Below are 19,187 nucleotides of genomic sequence, written 5' to 3'. Positions count from 1 at the left end.
CTGTGGGACATGCTCACCTCCCCCAACACCCACTGGCCCATCCTGAGGCTCCAGAGGCCAGGAAACGACAGGCAAGATCCCTGGAGACTCACTCGGAGAACCAATCGCCTGGGGCCGGTTACTGATAAACAGAAGCACAACCAACAACTGAAAACAAGCTGAGAGGTGCCAAACAGTGGAGTTGCTCCAAGGTCCTTCTCTGCCCCGATAAAGCCAATTTCCTGGTGTCCCCAGCATCCCTGAGCCCCACCCTCACAGAGGAAGACACACACACACACACACACATGTGCACACACATGAACACACACGCGCGTGCACACGCACGCACGCACATGCATAAGCCAGTGCAGGAGCTGCCCCAAGAAGGGCCCTGTGCTCGGGGGTGCGGGAGGCAGGAGTGTGGTGGCTGTGGCTGGTGACCAGCATGGACTTAAGCAGCCACTGGGCTGCTGCGATATGAACTGTCAGCATCTGTGGCAGAGAAGGAAGTGGATAAAAAGGCCAGATGACGGTCCTGGGAGGGCAGGGGTAGGGAGTGAGGAGCAGGTGGGGAGCAACACAGCTGGGGTCTGTGCATCCTGCTGCCCACGCCAGTGTCATCCTCGGGGCTCCCTGTCCCTCATTTGCAGATGATGCCCAGAGCCTGTCTGGTCACAGCAGGGACTCTCAGAGAGCAGAGGGGCAAACACCCGGCATAGTACCACACGTGCCCAGAGAGCAGGGAGTGAAAACAGCGTGTGCCCAAATCCTGGTCCTCAGGTTTTCACATTATTCGAGGCGTGAATACACTTTGTCTCCATCTCAGGCATCCCAGAGTCAGAAGGGTGGGTACCACAGGGAGGAGGGAGTGAACAGGTTCAACATGCAAAATTCAAGACCAGGCGGGAAAGCAAAGGAGAAGAAGGATGGTAACGAGATGATTACGAGCAGGAGGTCCAAGCTCGTCCGTGATCGCGACAAGCATACACGGCCGTCTACAAGTCCAGTCACGTGCTAGACCACAGGAGATGAGCAAAGCTAAGACACAGTACCACAGAAAGACAGAAGCTGAAGGCAAAGGAGAGACACACAAACACCCACAGGAAGAAGGCTGGCCTGACGGAGTAAGAGCGACACACAGGCTTGGAGCCGAGAGAAGGGTTGGCCTGTGGCGACAGGTGGCTCTGTGCCCAGACCTGTGCCTGCGACAGGACTGGAGGACATGCCCGGGCCACCAGGAGGCCCAGTGAGGAGCTCTGGTGTGCTGCAGGGGACGGAGGAGTCCAAGCACCGGGGGCTGACCCGACAAGACATGCTGCGCTCGCAACAGCCGGGCAGGGCAGGGGAGGCTGTGCAGGAGGGCTGGTGGAAGCAGGGGGACCCTGTCACTCCACGAGCAGCAGGTACACCGAGGGCGGCCCCGGTGTGCAGGGGGGTCGGGAGCAGGTGCCAGCGAAGGGAACGGCGCGGGGAGGGAGGCCACAGGGCATCTTACTGTCGCTCTTAGGAGAAAAACAACAGACATTATCTGAAAGGAGGGGACTCGGGATCTGACATAAATCTACTCATACTAGGTAACCATAAGGCCAAGCACACTGTCCTGACTGCTGGGTCAGCATCACCAAACACAAAACAAGATACCAGAAAGGCCAGGAACAGACACCACAAAGAGAACAGGTGAGTGTGTCTGTGTATGGGTACCATTCTATCGGTATTCATGCCCCAAATACATAGAATAGTGACAGCATTAATCCAAACACATGGATCAGGTCAGTACAGATGGATGAAGACCAGTTACACAAAGAAGCATTTTCTTTTTTTTTTTTTAGGGAAGCATTTTCATACTGGCTTGTGAGTAGCACTGAATCATACACATTACCATATGTAAAATAGGTAGCCAGTGGAAATTTGCTGTATGGAGCAGGGGACCCAAATCTGGCACTCTGTGACAATTTAGAGGAGTGGGATGGGGAGGGGGCTCAAGAGGGAGGAGATACACGTATACCTATGGCTGACTCATGTTGATTTATGGCAGAAACTACACAATATTGAAATTATTCTCCAATTAAAAATGAAATAAAAATTTTCAAAAATTCAGCTCTGCTAGGTATAAGAGAAGAGCTCAACCAAAACAGTTCAGCAGGATTGAAAACAATGAACAAATATACATGAGGAATGCTCAAAAAATAGGGTGCAAAATCTTGATATCAGAGAAGAAAGTGTCAGGCAAGTGAAATTAAATGACACAAAGCAGGACTACTTATAATGCTAGAAACTAAATTTCTCAAGGAAGATGTAAGTTTAGATCTATAGACCAAACAATGCAGCTTCACGTTTCAGGAAGCAGAAATCACAGGGACACCACAGAAACTCATCAAAGCATCTCCTAGTAATAGGATATGTCAGTACGTTGCTCTGAATCCAGGAAAGAACAGTGGTCCAGAACCAAGAGAGACCTCAGATGATGCTGCCTGTTGAAATGCAGCTGGAGGACAAGCAGCCAGGCCTGTACTTGATGAGACAGGCTGCACTTTCTCTCAGCTGCTCACAGAAGCCTTCACAAACAGTGCCCATGAATTAAGCAATGAAGAAATTTTCAGCAAATCCTAAACAAGAAGTAAGATGCAAACAATATTGTCTAGAAATGAATAACAAAATCAGGAAACAGAAAAGGCCTGCTCCCTTGCCCCAAAATATCAGTGTTCTCTCCTGACATGTTACTCTCCAGGGAAAGTAGAGACCGAAACTGCAAAATTCCTAGAAAACACACAATGAAAACAAAAGCAGTGCTTAGAGGAAAATTTATCACATCAAACACTTTAAATCTTTAGAAATGAGAACATGAAAATAACAGAGTTAAGCCTCCAATTCAGAAAGTTAGAAAAAAATTAAAAAGTAACTGAAGGAATTAATAAAAGTAAAAGCAAAAATGAGTTAGGAAAAAAGTATTCTAATTAATGACTAAAGCTTAAAAGCTGGTTTTGGAAAAAAATCAATAAAACAGGTAAGTTCCCTATGAGAGTGAAAAGTGAAAGTGAAGTCGCTCAGTCATATCTGACTTTTTGTGACCCCATGGGCTATAGTCCACCAGGCTCCTCCGTCCATGTGATTCTCCAGGCAAGAATACTGGAGTGGGTTGCCATTTCCTTCTGCAGGGGATCTTCCCGACCCAGGGATCGAACCCAGGTCTCCTGCATGGCAGGCAGACACTTTAACCTCTGAGCCACCACCTAGATGGTAAGTTCCCTATAGCAAGAAAAATAAACTAAGGAAAGGCAGAATAAAAATACACAAAGTATGAGAGAATAACCGTCAAAAGAAAACAAAGTTTTTTAAAAAATCATGGAAATAACTGTACTTCTCTATGCAAATAAACTTGAAAACTTGGGTGAAATAGAGAATTTTCTAAGACAAAAATTTTTTTTTTTTCTAAAAACAGTAACCACAGAAAAGATAGAAAGTCTGAGCAGACCTAATTTTATAGAATTAAAAATTAATGAAAGATACCAAACCCAGATGACTCACAAGAGAATTCTACCAACCCTATAAGATCAGATTGTCTTAACATAATTTAACCTTCTCCAGAACAGAGAGAAGGAAGGAAATTTCCAAGTGCCTTTTTATGAAGGAAGTGTGACCCTGAATTCACAATGTGAGAATGAACACAGAAAAAAGGGAATCTGTCTAAACCAACGGTTCTCAGGAGTGACCTGGGAAGCCCAGGGGACCCTAAGACCCTGTAGTGGGATCAGACTCGTCTGTTTTCCAAGCACATCCTTGGTAAAGCGGAGTTTTCATCACTAGCTCCACCAATCTGCCCAGTAAAGCAAACTGAACACAGAGGCAGGTAGTCAGTCCTGTCTGACTCTTTGCGACTGCATGGAGAGTAGCATGCCAGGTCTCCCTGTCCTTCAACATCTGCAGATACTTCAGGGGTCTCCTATTGGGTCATATATTTGAGAGATTTATTACATTGTAGGAATATAAATTTACAAATAGCTGAGGAAAGAAGAGAAGCAAAAGGCAAAGGAGAAAGAGAAAGTTATACCCAACTGAACGCAGAGTTCCAGAGAATAGCAAGGAGATATAAAAAGGCCTTCTTCAATGAACAATGCCGAAAAGAAGAAAACAATAGAATTGGGAAAGACTAGAGATCTCTTTAAGAAAGCTGGAGGTAACAAGGGAACAATTCATGCAAGGACAGGCCTACTAAAGGACAGGAACAGTAAGGACCTAACAGAAGCAGAGAGGTTAAGAAGAGGTGGCAAAAAATACACAGAAGAACTATACAAAAAAGGTGTTAATGACCCAAGTAACCACCATGGTGTGATCACGCACCTAGAGCCAGACATCCTGAAGTGCGAAGTCAAGTGGGCCTTGGGAAGCAACACTACGAACAAAGCTACTAGAGGTGATGGAATTTTGGCTGAGCTATTTCAAATCCTAAAAGATGATGCTGTGGAAGTGTTGCACTCAATATGCCAGCAAATTTGGAAAACTCAGCAGTGGCCACAGGACTGGAAAAGGTCAGTTTTCATTCCAGTCTTAAAGAAGGGCAAGGCCAAAGAATGTTCAAGTTACCATATAATTGTACTCATTTCACATGCTAGCAAAGTAATACTCAAACCATGCCAGGCTTCAATAGCATGAGAAACAAGAACTTTCAGATGTTCAAACTGGATTTAGAAAAGGCAGAGGAACCAGAGATCAAATTGCCAACACCTGTTGGATCATCGAAAAAGCAAGAGAATTCCAGAAAAACCATCTACTTCTGCTTCACTGATTGTGCTAAAGCCTCTGACTGTGTGGATCACAACAACTGTAGGAAAATTTTAAAGGGGCTTCCCTGGTGGTTCAGACTGTAAAGAGTCTGTCTGCAATGCGGGTGACTTGGGTTTGATCCCTGGGTCTGGAAGATCCCCTGGAGAAGGAAATGGCAACCCACTCTAGTATTCTTGTCTGGAAAATTCCATGGGAGGAGACTGGCAGGCTACAGTCCATGGGGTCATGAAGAGTCATACACAACTGAGCAACTTCCCTTTACTTGTCTCCTGAGAAACCTGTATACAGGTCAAGAAGCAACACTTAGAACCAGACATGTTACAATGGACTGGTTCAAAATTGGAAAAGGAGTACGTCAAGGCTGTATGTTGTCAGCCTGCTTATCTAACTTCTATGCAGAGTACATCATGTGAAATGCCAGGCTGGATGAATCCCAAGCTGGAATCAAGATTGCTGGGGGAAATATCAACAACTTAAGATATGTAGATAATACCACTCTAATGGCAGAAAGTGAAGAGGGACTAAAGAGCCTCTTGATGAAAGTGAAAGAAGAGAGTGAAAAAAAACTGGCTTTAAATGCAACATTCAAAACACAAAGATCATGGCATCCAGTCCTATCACTTCATGGCAAAGAGAAGGGGAAAAAGTGGAAGCAGTGACAAGATTTTATTTTCTTGGGCTCCAAAATCACTGTGAACAGTCACTGCAGCCATGAAATTAGAAGACCCTTGCTCCTTGGAAGGAAAGCTATGACAAACCTAGACAGCATATTAAAAAGCAGAGGCATTGCTTTGCCAACAAAAGTCCATATAGTCAAAGTCATGGTTTTCCAGTAGTCACATATGGATGTGAGAGTTGGATCATAAAGAAGGCTGAGTGCTGAAGAATTGATGCATTCAAATTGTGGTGCTGGAGAAAACTTATAAGAGTTCCCTGTACTGCAAGGAGATCAAACCAGTCAATCCTAAAGGAAATCAACCCTGAATATTCATTGGAAGGACTGATGCAGAAGCTCCAATACTTTGGCCACCTGATGCAAAGAGCTGACTCACTGGAAAAGACCCTGATGCTGGGAAAGATTGAGGGCAGGAGGAGAAAGGGCCAACAAAGGACAAGACAGCTGGATTGCATCACCAACTCAATGGACACGAGTTTGAGCAAACTCCAGGAGATGGTAGAGGACACAGGAGCCTGGCGTGCTGCAGTCCACGGGGTCACAGAGTCAGATACAACTTAGTGACTGAACAACACCAACAACAAGGAATACATAAAACAATATCTCTCTCATTATATTTTTTTTCAGTTTTGGAAAATGTTGTTGTTGTTTTTCAGTGTCCAACTCTTGGCGACCCCACAGACTACAGCATACCAGGTTTCTTTGTCCTTCATTATCTCCTGGAGTTTGCTCAAATATAGTTTTTATTAAAAACTATTTTTTATGTTAACATGTAATGGGTTTATTGCTGCTCTTTTAAGTGAATCATTAAATAAAGTTTTTAAACGTCTGTGCTACTGTGGCATGTTAACATTTGGGACCTCTGTCATGGGGCTGTTGTGGGGCTGTTCTATGCATCACAGGACATCTGCCTTCTACCCACTAGACACCCATAGAAACACCCAACACATCAGCTGTGTCAACCAAAAACCTCTCCTGACATCATCAAATGTACCCCTGTGTAGAGGAAGGATCACCCTCAGCTGAGAACAATGGAAGTTATAACTCACAAAAGCAAAAGCTTTATATGGCCCTCAATAGTTTTTTAAGAGTGTAAAGAGACCAAAGCTTTGAGAACCATTGCTCTTTACTTATGAAAATAAATACAAAACTTCCTTTAAAAATTAGCAAACAGACTCTAACAGCACATTAAAAAGACAATACAGCAGGACCAAGTGGGGTCTGCTCCATGAATGCAAGGATGGTTTGATGGTTTGCTGTTGCTGCTAAGTTGTGTCAGACTCTTTGCAACCCCATGGACTGTAGCCTACTAGGCTCCTCGATCCATGGCCTGTTACTTAACAGATCAATCAGATGTGTTAACACAGACTGGACATATGCAATAAACATATCACAGCAAACTGATTTCATCACACAGTTAACAAAAACAAAACATCATGACCAAATTTGGTTTATGGCAGGACACAGGAACTATCTACCATAGAAATTCAATTGATCTAATAATTGTCAATAGAGAACAAAAAAGAATAAAACATGATTATGTCATGAGATTCAGGAAAAGCAGCTGATGACACTCAGCGCCATCCATGACTGTTGAGGGACATCCACCCTTGAGGCCCCTAATCCCCAGAGAGCTCACTGCAGCCTCTGTGATGAGACAAGGAAAGAAATAACAGAAATTTAGACAATCATAACCCGCAGGTGATATGATTGTCTACAAAATCCAAGCGGCTCTGAAGGCAAGTTATCGGTGACAGCGAGGGTGCAGCTGGGCAGTGGGCAGGGCCTCCCTCCTCCCGGCTCCCCGCCCAGCCAGTGGTTCCCTTGAGAGGCTCACCTTGCTGGGAGGCCAGGAGGGCAGCAAAGCGGCACTGAAGCAGAGAAGGGGCCACACGTGGACGACGCGATGGGCACGCACAGACCAGCCTCTTTCTAGCATCCACATGCCTCGGCCCTGGGGTCCCTGTGCCTCCACGGACATGCTTCTGAATGTGAATTAACGTGCGAGCCAGCGGGAGACCACTTCAGGCAGGCCGGAACCAATGTGGGAAGGCGGCTCCAGACCGGACGCCCGTCCCTGGGGCAGCCAGACCCCTTGGAGCAGAGTGGGCCACGCGGGTGCTCAGGCTCCGGGAGGGCTCCAGAGACTCTCCAGCCTCGGCTCTGTTCACCAGGAGACAAGGGGCCGTCAGGCAGACGACGTCTTGGGGACACGGGGCCTCATGGCCGAGCAGAGTCAGACCAAGGCCCCCGCCTGCTCGTGCCTCTGCTGTGCTTGCTCTTTATGTGCTTGAAGGACATGGCTCTGTTACTGAACTCTGGTGACCAGGCGATAAGATGAACGTAACCACATGTGCACATACCCTACGTGTGTCCCAACAAGAGGAGCACAGTGTGGAATGTTCCAGAAAACAGACGCTCCTGGGTGGAAAGGGATTCCGGCCTAGGCCACTGTTCTTGTGTAGCCTACCCCCACCCCCACCCCCAACCTACAAACAGCACCAGCCAGAGGCTCTACACGGGCAGGGGGCAAAGTCTACCTCCCAGCAGGTGGGCGGCCTGGGCCCGGCAGGGCCGCTCACACTGACGCGGTGTCTGAGAGGCTGAGCCTTGCTCTCCGCCAACTGTCCCCACTGCGCTCACCCGACCCCCTCCACCCAACCCCCGAACAAAAGGATGAGCGTGCCAGTTACACTTTCTGAGAAGACACACATATCTCACGTCCTGAAAGCACACTCTGTTTCTAAGAAACTGAAAACCAGAACCAGGTACTGTGCTCTGGAATTATCAGCCAGACTTCTTACAAAGCTTGTGTGTGCACGTATGCATGTGTGTACATGTTTGTACATATACATATGTCCAGTCATGCTCTTTAGAACATACATAAAAGAGGAAGCAAAAAAAAAAAGAGGAAGCTACATCTTTTTAAACGAGGTAGGTCTGTGTGTGCTAAAAGACCCCAAGCAGGTTAAAATCAAGTTCCACAGACAGATGTCATGACACATAAACATTTTCAGAAACTGCATGAATGTTCTCATGTGTATTCCGACAAGTTCTGGAAGGATAAACCACAAACCATTTACAGTGGCAGTTCCCTCCAGAAAAAAAGTGTGGGATTTGGGATGGAGCAAAGAATGAAATATTGCTTACTTATTAGGTTTGGTTCTGTGTTTAATTTTCACAAACATACATCACTTCCTTAATTAAAATGTAAATATTAACAAAAAATTACCTGCTGGCTTATAAAGCTCCAATCTTCTGTCTTTGCAACCATTACAAGGCCTAATCAATTAGGCTGAACCCAGACAAGATTGTGTTTAAGGGAAAAAGCTTGCCCTGCAGGACACCAACCTCCTCCAGACACTTGGCCGGTCAAAGTCTAAGCCCTTTGCAAGTCCCCTCATGTCACCCTTAGAACAAAGAGGACCCGTCCCCAAACATGGCCGAGTGGGGGGGCCTCCCACCTTATCTGCCCACGCAGCCCCTTCCTCTGCATCCCAAGCCCCCCAACCCCATCCCGGACTGAGTTCTGAGGTCCATGTGGGCCATGGGAGTGGGCAGGGAACGGCATTGTTTCAGCATCAGTACCTAAGAAAGACTAAGGAAAACCTTCTAATCACCTTAAAACTTCTAAGAAAAGCTAATGGAAAACTTGTATAAGCTAAAATTCCAGTAAGCTACATAGGAGAGATGTTTTGCTTGTTTTACCATTCATCGGTGGGGGAGTGGGGCGCAGAGCCAGTGACCATCATTGTGCCTGGGGCCGTGTGGCAGGCAGGGTGCTTCTCAGGCGCACTCAGGCCCCAGGGCCCGAGAATCCACGCAGCCAAGGTCTGAGCATGCTCCCGGTTTCCTGCAGGGCTGGGGCAGGATGGCATGACCAGCACCAGAGTCCACCAGGGCATGGGGGTAGGAGCAGCAGGGACAGGACCACACACACCTGCCCTCAGGGCAAAGGGATCATCGTGAGCCTGTGTCCTCCTCAGAAAAACACAGGTAAGACTCGCTGTTCACAGATGGGAAGACAATTGAATGATGAGGGGTTAAGTGCTCAGCTAGGAGCCGACTTGCAGAAAAACAGAGGTAAGAGTGACTGATGAGCCCCCTGCTCCTACCCTTGTCCACCTGCCTCCTCTCTCCACTCTTCACACCAGCACACTGTGGTCTGTAACTTCCATTTCTCTGATGACTAAGTCACACGTCTTTTCAGATGTTTATTATTATTAGACACTTAGGCATCTTTTGAGAGGTGCCGGTTCAAGTCATAAACAAACAATTTGCTTTAACTTTCAATACTGATGACTACTAGCTTATTTTGGTGGGGGGATGGGTTGCTATATCTTTCTGTCTCTAAAAACTGATAAGTTGTATACAGGTAACTGAAAGTCATTTCTTTTTGTAAACATTGAATTAATCTTGTTGAGTGCTTGGTTATCAGTCTGATCTGGGAATTGTCCAGTAGCTGAAAAGCAGAGTCTCTGACTGGCTGCTCCTCTTCCCGCTCTTGTTCCCAGCCCTCAGGGGATACAGAACTTGAGGCCCCCTACCCAGAAAGAGGGAGACCAAACTGACTGCCATCTCTGACCTCCCCAGCTCTGTCCTTCTGGGAAAGGCCTGGCTGATGACCGGTGCTCTTGGCCGATCTCCTCCAGAAACAAAGCAGCGCTGACGACACACGGCTGCCAAGCACAGAGCAAAGTGCTTCATGGATCGGAAGGCTCTAGGTGCCCCCACAGCCCTGCTGGACCCCTTTAGGAAAGTCAACCAGCAATGCGTTAACGCTCAACTGTGCCCACTCAATCCCTTCAGTGTCACTGAGGCTGGGCCCGCGAGCCTGGCTCTCCAAGCGAGGAACTTCTGTGTCTGCCAACGGAGCCAGGTCCAGAGGACTGGGGTGGGTCCCTGCCCGGCTGGGACTGCTCCAGGGGCCAGAAATGAACACACACACACACACACACACATACAATCGCACATGCGCACACACACATGGCTAAAGCATCAGGCACCTCCCTCTCCGGACTCACCGGGGCCCAGGGTCAGCAGGTTCAGCGCGAGAATCGTCCTCGGAGGTTTCTAACTTCAAGGCCTGAAAGTGAAAGACACAACATGGTGTAGTTAGGCAGGACTGGAAAAATACCCAGTGAATGAACTACACGCCATTACCTTGAAATAAAAAAAGTCTGCATGTCAGGGAGGCAGACGGTTATGAATGAACCTGATTTCCTGATGAACTGAACAGTCTGCTAACTGAGGCAAACACCAGGGACACAGCCTCGCGGGGCCTTTCTGAGAGCTGCTACCACCCTCTGCCTTCTAAGGAGGCCTGACAGATGGCCTGTAAATGAACATACCCAGAGAGGCACAGAGGGCAGACCCCAGAAGGGGCTGCAGAGCAATTCCAACCGCCCTGGGGGGCTGGCAGGAGCAGCCGAAGGCGGGCTGCCTCCTGCCTCGGAAGAGGAGCAGAGCAGCCTGCAGGTCTCTGGCCTCTGGGCAATGAGGCTCCGGCTCCCAGGACAACGACCGTGCTGACCTCAGCAGCTCCCACCTGCCTCCAAACCCACTAACCCTGCAGACGGGCTCGTCTCTAGGTCAGCCAAGCCCTCCTCTAATAAGGCTTAACTTGTTATCAAGGAAGCCAAAACCAGGCCTACTGGCTAAGTTTAGTCCTTATTTTCGTGTGTTTGTTTTAAACTTTTAAACTACAGGTAAGAGTCACCATTTAAATAATTTTGCCGTGTCCAGCTTGGTGGCCTTAAGAGCATTCACACCGTTGAGCTGCCGTCATCACCATCCATTCATAGACCTTGTCCATCTTTCCACACTGAACCTCTGCCCCATCACTCACTCACTCCCCTCCCCCTCCCTGTCTTCTGTCCCTGGGACTTGACACCTCTAGGGACCTCACATAAGTGGATCACTCAAGTGTTGGTCCTTTTGTGTCTGATTTATGTCATGGAGCATCCTGTCCTCAAGGTTCATTCATGTCGTAGCATGTGTCAGAATTTTGTTTTATGCTAAGTCACTTCATGGGAAATTGATGGGGAGACAGTGGAAACAGTGTCAGACTTTATTTTTGGGGGCTCCAAAATCACTGCAAATGGTGACTGCAGGCATGAAATTAAAAGACGCTTGCTCCTTGGAAGGAAAGTTATGACCAACCTAGATAGCATATTAAAAAGCAGAGACATTACTTTGCCAACAAAGGTCTGTCTGGTCAAGGCTATGGTTTTTCCAGTGGTCATGTATGGATGTGAAAGTTGGACTGTGAAGAAAGCTGAGTGCCGAAAAATTGATGCTTTTGAACTGTGGTGTTGGAGAAGACTCTTGAGAGTCCCTTGGACTGCAAGGAGATCCAACCAGTCCATCCTAAAGATCAGTCCTGGGTGTTCATTGGAAGGACTGATGCTGAAGATGAAACTCCAGTACTTTGGCCACCTCATGTGAAGAGTTGACTCATTGGAAAAGACCCTGATGCTGGGAGGGATTGGGGGCAGGAGGAGAAGGGGACGACAGAGGATGAGAAGGCTGGATGGTATCACCAACTCAGTGGGCATGAATTTGAGTAAACTCTGGGAGTTGGTGATGGACAGGGAGGCCTGGAGTGCTGCGATTCATGGGGTCGCAAAGAGTCAGACACGACTGAGCGACTGAACTGACTGACTGACTGACTGAAGTTGCTTCAGTCATGTCCGACTCTTTGCGGCCCCAAGGACAGTATCCCGCCAGGCTCCTCTGTCCATCGGATTCTCCAGGCAAGAAAACTGGAGTGGCATAGTTTTCCTCTGCTTGGGATTTATTGATCTTCTTGAAAATCAGTTTTCACCAAATTTGCAAAATTTTAGCCATTTTTTTTCAAATATTTTCCATCACATATCCTTTTCAATTTCCTATTATCCCTCTTTATGGTTACACTGATGATGTTGCTTTTTTCCTGCCTCTTTCCTGTGTTTCATTTTAGAAACTTTCTGGTGCTATGTCTTCAAGAATACTGATCTTGTGTCTGCAGCGTCTGACCCACTGTGAACCCGTCCAGCGCGGGGCTTTCCGCTCTGGAAGACTTGGGTCTTTTTTTACACCATTCATTTTCTCCTCATCTTGTGCATAGTTTCTCTGTGTCACTGAACACATGGGCCATATTTATAACAGACATTTTTAACATCCTTCTGTCCTAATTCTACCATCTGGATAGTGTGGATCCACCTGGATCTGTTTCTAATTGATTTTTCTCGACTTCTGGGTTACATTTTCCCACCTGTTTGCATGATGAATAATTTCTGCCTGGTTCCTGGACACTGTGAACGTGGCATGTTGGGGGGTGAGTTTGTTGTCATCCCTCAAATATTTTCAGGCCTCATTAGTGGATGTCGTTAACTTACTCAAGAGTTGTTCAACTCTCTCCAGGCTTCCTTCAAGCTTTGTGTCTATGGGTCCTGAGCAGGCTCACTTCTGGGGAGGAGACTATGGCCTTTGAGGACCCTGCTCAACGCCCTCTGAACTATGAGGTCTTTCTACCTGGCTGCTGAGGATGCAACTTCACTCACAGCCCATGTGAACTGAGGAAACAGTGATACCCATGCCCTTCCAGGTCCCCTGACCTTGGGGGCATCTCCCACACGTGCGATGATCAACACAGTCTAAGTGCGGGGTGGGGGTTCTGTGCTCAGCTCCCTAGAGCTCCTGGTTCATGCACTCCTGTCCTTTCCAGCATCTCCCCCCCCAGAGCCCAGCCTGCCTGGAGCCCTGGTCGCCAGGCTCCGCCTCCACCGCCCTCCCTGTGCTCAGCGGGCAGCTGCAGGGGAAGAGCTGAAGGGGGCGCCCCTCCTGTGGGGTCACTGTCCAGCACCCCTGCCATGCCGTGTTTGACGTCGCAACCTCACATGCTTCTGTTTGGTTTTTCCTGCTGTTCAACGCAGGATGTGAGAACTGGCCTGGGTCACCCCATCATGGCTAGAAGTGGATGTTGGGATCCTGCATTTTCATTCCATTTCTCACTCATCCAAGTGGGCACCACTGCCCTTAGCTGAGAGGCGCTGATCATATCGGAGGCAGAGGCTGCAGCTGTATAGAACAGTGATGCTCATGACGTCTGGAGAGATGACCAGGATTCTCCTGCACACAGGCGGATGGAGGGGTGGTCCAGCGGGGGTGGCAGCACAGGCGGGAGGATGCGGTCAGAGCCAGCAGCAGGTGGCAGGACCTCCCCACTCACTGTCCCTTCTCGAGAGCATCACTGGCACTCAGGTACTGGCCGTTCAGCCTCGTCAGAGCTCTTTCTACCTTCTGGTACAAGCCCCTAGTCAAATAAGTTATTTGCATATTTTTTCTCATCATGTCTTTTCACTTTCTTGATGGCATCCTTTGAAGCACAAAGACTTTTAATTTTGATGTTAAAAGCCAGAGAAAAAATCAGATTACCTGCAAAGAAGAGATAGCCTGACAATGGTTTGTTAGCAAACAAAGGATGTCAGAGGCCAGCACACAATGTCATACTGAAAGGACCCAACAGCCAACCTGGATTCCACAACAGGCAAGCTCATCTCCAGAGCAGCAGGGAAACCCAAACAAAAGTGGGGAAAGCTTGCCACCTCAGAACCTAATGAAAGGAATTTCTAATGCATGTACACTTGAGCAGGAAGAAGTGAGCTCAGATGGAATGTCAGAGATGCAAAAAGAATAAAGAGCAAAGAAAGAGGCAGGCATGTCTGCAAATCTAAACAAGACTAATACTGAGGATAGAGCAGCAAAATCTAGTGGGTTAAAAAAGTTAAATATACAATAACACTTGGAAGGGGCAGTGGGGTGATCTCAGGTCCTTGGGTTCCCCCCAAGAGTAAAGTGCAAGTTAGTTTTAGATGTTTGATAAGTAAGAATGTTGTAATTTCTGGAAAACTGTCAAAGGTGCAGAAAAAGTCTGTAACTTCCTAGTGGTAGAGGTTTTTTTTTTTTTTTTAAAAAAAAAAAGGATCAATAATCAACTCAAAAAAGAAAGGAGAAGGAAAGAAAAAAGAAACATAGCACAGATAAAATAGTAAAATATAAGATGGTAAATCTATCTGTACTTCCATTTACAAAGGCTCTGGTTAAAAAATTCTTAATTGTCAGAATTTTTAAAAAAGAATATCAAACTTCAATTTAAAATACCACGTTAAAAAAACCACTTTAATTATATTGGGTTGGCCAGAAAGTTGAAAACCCAAATGAACTTTCTGGCTGACCCAAAATATATGTGTTTACAAGGTACATCTAAGACTTAAAAAGAAAAAGAGTTAAAAATAAAAGAACAGAAGGAGTGCACAACACAAATGCCACCCAGAGGTTCAGCCTCACAAATCTCAGACAAAGCCGACTTACAGGCAAGACACACTAGTGGAGACAGACGATGACTTCATATGACAGACACGTCATGCATGAAGAAGATACCGCACGTTTAAACGGTGTCACTAATAACACAGCCCCAAACATATAAAACAAAAACTGACAGAAATACAAGAATTCATAGGCAAATCCAGAGCGACAACTGAAGATTCTAACAGACCCTCTCTCTGTATTTGATGAAATAGATAAAATAAATGACTGAAGCTGTAAGAGTTGGCAAACATTTTCTGGAAAGGTCCAAAGAGTAAATATTTTATGTTTTTCAGGGCAAATGGTCTCTATTGAAGCTACTCAACCAAGTCATAGTGCAAAAAAGCCACAGCAATACATAAACCAATGGGTGTGGATGTGATCCCATATGAATTTATCTCTAGGGACTGCCCTGTAAGTCCAGTAGTTGAGACTCTGTGCTTCCACTGTAGAGGCTGCAGGTTTGATTTCTGGTAATTAGGGAACCATGATCCCTCATGCCATGTGGCATGACCAAAAAATAAAAGTTAAAAGAAAAAAAGAATTTACTTCTAGAAATAGGTGGCAAGCCAGATTAAGCCTACGGGCTATACTTTTGCCAAGACCTAATATAGAAGGTTTAAAACTAATCTCACCAACCACAGAATACAGTCTTTTCAAAGACGCACAGAGCATTTCTAAAATGTGACCATAACGCTAGCCATAAAACAGGTCTTAACAAATTTCAAAAGACAGGCATCAATCAGGGTATATTCTTCGACCAAAATTTACTAATGCAGAAGAAAAAGGCAACAAAAAAGACACTGGGAAAAATTCTCATACACTTAGCCAGTCCATCAACAGAAGAATGGATGAAGCAGATGTGGTGCTGATACACTATGGGATCTTAGCCACAAAAAGGAACAGAACTGTACAACCAGCAGTGACGTGGGTGGACCTAGGGACTGTCAGAGTGAAGGAAGTCAGAAAGAGAAAAACATTGTCTTATAGTGCTTTTGGAATTTAGAAAAATGATACTGATGAACTTTTTTGCAAAGCAGAAATAGAGATGCAGATGTAGAGAATGGTTGCATACAGATGTGTGGATACCAAGGAGGGAAAGAGGGGGTGGGATGAATTGGGAGACTGGGGTTGATGTACATACACTATTGATATTATGTATAAAACAGATAACTAATGAGAACCTGGTGTTCAGTGCTGGGAACTCTCCTCAGTGCTCTGTGGGAACCTGAATGGGAAGGAAACCCAGAAGAGGGGATGTATATGTATGAATAACTGGTTCACTTCGCTGTATAGCAGAAACTAATACAAACATTGTAAAGCAACTGTACTCCAACAAAAATTAATTTTTAAAAAGTTATTAACAACCAAAAAGTCAATTACGATACTACACTAGAAAAATCTGTTGAATGAAATAGTGGCAAAAACATGTCATTTCACAACTTTAGGCTGCAGCTAAAAGTTCTTAAAGGGATCAAAAGTTATACTTTACTGTGGGGGAGAAATTTTCAGAAGGTTGAAAACAAATGACATAAAACATGTTAGAAAAACAAAGTAAATTAAGAGGAAGGAAGGAAATAACTTAGAAAGCAGAAATTAACAAAATAAAAAATAGGCAGAAACCCACAAAAGTGGGTCTTTGAAAGGGTCATCTTTCAAAGACCCTTTCATGGATAAAACTGGCCGTGTTTTGGCAAGAGAATCAGGATACAGTGAGAGACGGTGTGGACAGCGTCAGGAGGGACGGGGAAGCACAAGCAGACGCTGCGGGATTTTTCCAGAGGGAATCAGGAGCAGCTTCCGAGCAACAGATGTGCAAACACAGCTAATGGGACAGATTCCTAGGAACAACAACTGACCACCAGATACTGAAGGAGCTACAGAAAACCGAAAGCGCACTATAACCTTTAAACCCCTGAAGCATCAGTCACGAGCCACCCCGGGAAGCCTGGACACCAGGGCCCCTGCCTGTGACCTCACCTGGGGGGACCGCCACCCTCACAGAGGCCCGGCAGCCCCGGGTGGGTCTGGTTGGAGCCTTCTCAAATTGGCTTGTGTGAGAAACTGGCCACTGCAAGTGGAGAAGACATTTAACTGAAAGCTTTTACTAGAGAACCAAGTGTGAACTTGTTCACACTTGGAACCTGAGTGCAGTGGAGACTGAGAGCGGGTGGTGCGTCAACGTGCTGTCTGGATACTGGAAGCTCCTGCTTGGGTCTGAGCCCCACCCCATGGGGGCCCCTCGGCGGGGGTGCCGGGGGACACTGTCCAGACCCCAGTCCTGCTTCCACGCCCAGAACTGGGGCAGGACAAATCCTTGATCTGGAGACCAGAGCTCCCATTCCAACAAGATCTCTGGGGCTGAAGGTTATGTTTGCTAAGGAAACACAGCATCACTGTTAGCCAATTGTTGAGGGGCACAGGGGAGGCGGGGGAGGGACCAAAGAGTCAAAATGTACAAGCAGTCACTGCGGATCCAGGCCAGGCCAGCGCTCAGGTCAGCCCTGGATGCCCCAGAGCTCAGCCCAGCCACAGGTGTGTGTGTCACACACACACACACGCACACACACACAGCAATAAACGAAACCGCTGAGACAGGGAGATGATCCCTTCTGAGCCCACTAGAGTCCCTGAGAACAAAGCGGGACAGACCCAGTTCACGCAAAGCCAGAAACTGAGCCCATGGCATAGATAGCTCAGTTGGTAAAGAATCCGCCTGCAACGCAGGAGACCCCAGGTCGGGAAGATCCACCGGAGAAGGGATAGGCTACCCACTCCAGTATTCTTGGGCTTCCCTTGGGGCTCAGAGACTGAACTCGTGGCATAAACAGTTGGGGGTCCCTGCAGAGCCCCCGCTTGGTCTTCTCCCCAAGACTCACAAACACAGCTTCGCACCCTGAGGAGCGGCCTCGGAGCTGCACAGGGAGAGATGGACGAGGCGCCCGGCCCACTCTGGGTGCACAGCCGGCAGATGCCTCCCTGGGGCAGGCCGCAGGCACCTCTGATGCCCTCGGGGGTGCTTTAGAGGGAAACAGAGCTCCTTGCGATGTGCTGAGCCTTGAAAAGATCCAGCACCAGGGTGAGGGGGGTTGTCAAGCTGGCACAGAAGCCGGCACTTCTGAGATGGACAGACCGGCACCCGGGCTGGCCACAGGCTGGTGGGCAGCAGCCTCTCCCGTGTTCCAGAAAAGGGCCGAACACAGCAGGATGTGGCTTCTGCAGAAACAAGACCCACCAGCCTCTTGCTTGGCGCCTGAGTGGCAGAGGGGAAAAGCATTGGGTAAGAGGTGGTTGTGACCCTTGTCAGCCACCCAAGGATGCGTGCGCCGGTTTGGGGATGAGCTGGCATGGAGCTCAGCTGTGTCCATCTCTGTACTCCCCATATGGCTCACGGCCCTGGGTCTCTTGGCCACGTGCTGTCATCCCCGGCAGCCCCACCGGGACTCACCATCACCCCCTCATGAGGCATCGCTGCTCTGACACACAAGTGGTGCTCATGTGTGACACCACTTTACAAACTGTCTTCACACGTGATGTTTTCTAATCCTCATGATTCCCGGGGGAGCAGTGAGGAGCAGTCGGCCACTCCTGAGAAGTGTGAAGTCACTGGCTGAGGCCACTTAAGCCCGTGGCCCATCCCACACCCCCAGGGGAAAATCAGTCTACCTGCCACCAACTTGCATTGAGTGAGTGTGTGTGTGTGTGTGTGTGTGTGTGTGTGTGTGTGTTAGCTGCTCAGTCGTGTCCAACTCTGCGGCCCCATGAACTGCTCCCTCTAGGCTTCTCTGCCCATGGGATTCTCCAGGCAAGAATACTGGAATAGGCTGCTATTCCCTTCTCCAGGGGATCTTCCTGACCCAGGGACTGAACCTGGGTCTCCTGCAGTGCAGGCAGATTCTTTACGGTCTGAGGCACCAGGGAAGCCCCGACTTGCACTGTGGACGTTAAACAGGGGACAGTGTGGGTTATGATGCTACCAGGGACAAAGCCTCTGCTTGCTGGATTTCAAAACCAGAAATAAAGTGGAAACAGAAGACTATCAGGCACCCCACAATGGTGTTATTCTCTCCATCATTACTGGTGTGAGTGGAGACAGGCGTGGTCTCTTCACGGTAAAGTCTGCCATGTGACTCTGCAGTGTCAGGATAGGCAGGACGTGCTCCGCGAGCCACCCAGAGGAGTGTGGTGCCCGCAGGACTCACCGCAGAGAACAGAAAAAGCTCCAGGGTTGGCTGCTGACCTCACTCTCCACACCACGGACTGCAATCCTGTGGCCTCTACCCAGGGACGGGGCAGGCAGACGGTAAAGGCCAGCAGTGGGACGTGAAGTGAGGAAAGCAGCCCATAAAGAGAGCCTGCACGATGTGGTGTGTGTGCTTGTGTGTGTGTGTGTGTGCACACA

The 19,187-nt window shown here is 47.7% G+C and overlaps 1 protein-coding gene across 1 annotated transcript in view; it reads right to left on the bottom strand.

Moving 5' to 3' along the window:
* Positions 1 to 19,187, bottom strand: part of AGPAT3 (1-acylglycerol-3-phosphate O-acyltransferase 3) — a 91,453-nt gene that overhangs the window by 58,151 nt on the left and 14,115 nt on the right. The window contains exon 2 of the mRNA XM_070466855.1: positions 10,462 to 10,523. The gene's annotated coding sequence lies outside the window, so the exon portion shown is untranslated. The remainder of the gene's footprint in view (positions 1 to 10,461; positions 10,524 to 19,187) is intronic.

This window comes from Odocoileus virginianus, chromosome 4, assembly GCF_023699985.2.
Source record: "Odocoileus virginianus isolate 20LAN1187 ecotype Illinois chromosome 4, Ovbor_1.2, whole genome shotgun sequence".
NCBI lineage: Eukaryota > Metazoa > Chordata > Mammalia > Artiodactyla > Cervidae > Odocoileus > Odocoileus virginianus.
This window is presented reverse-complemented; position numbering and strand designations above follow the sequence as displayed.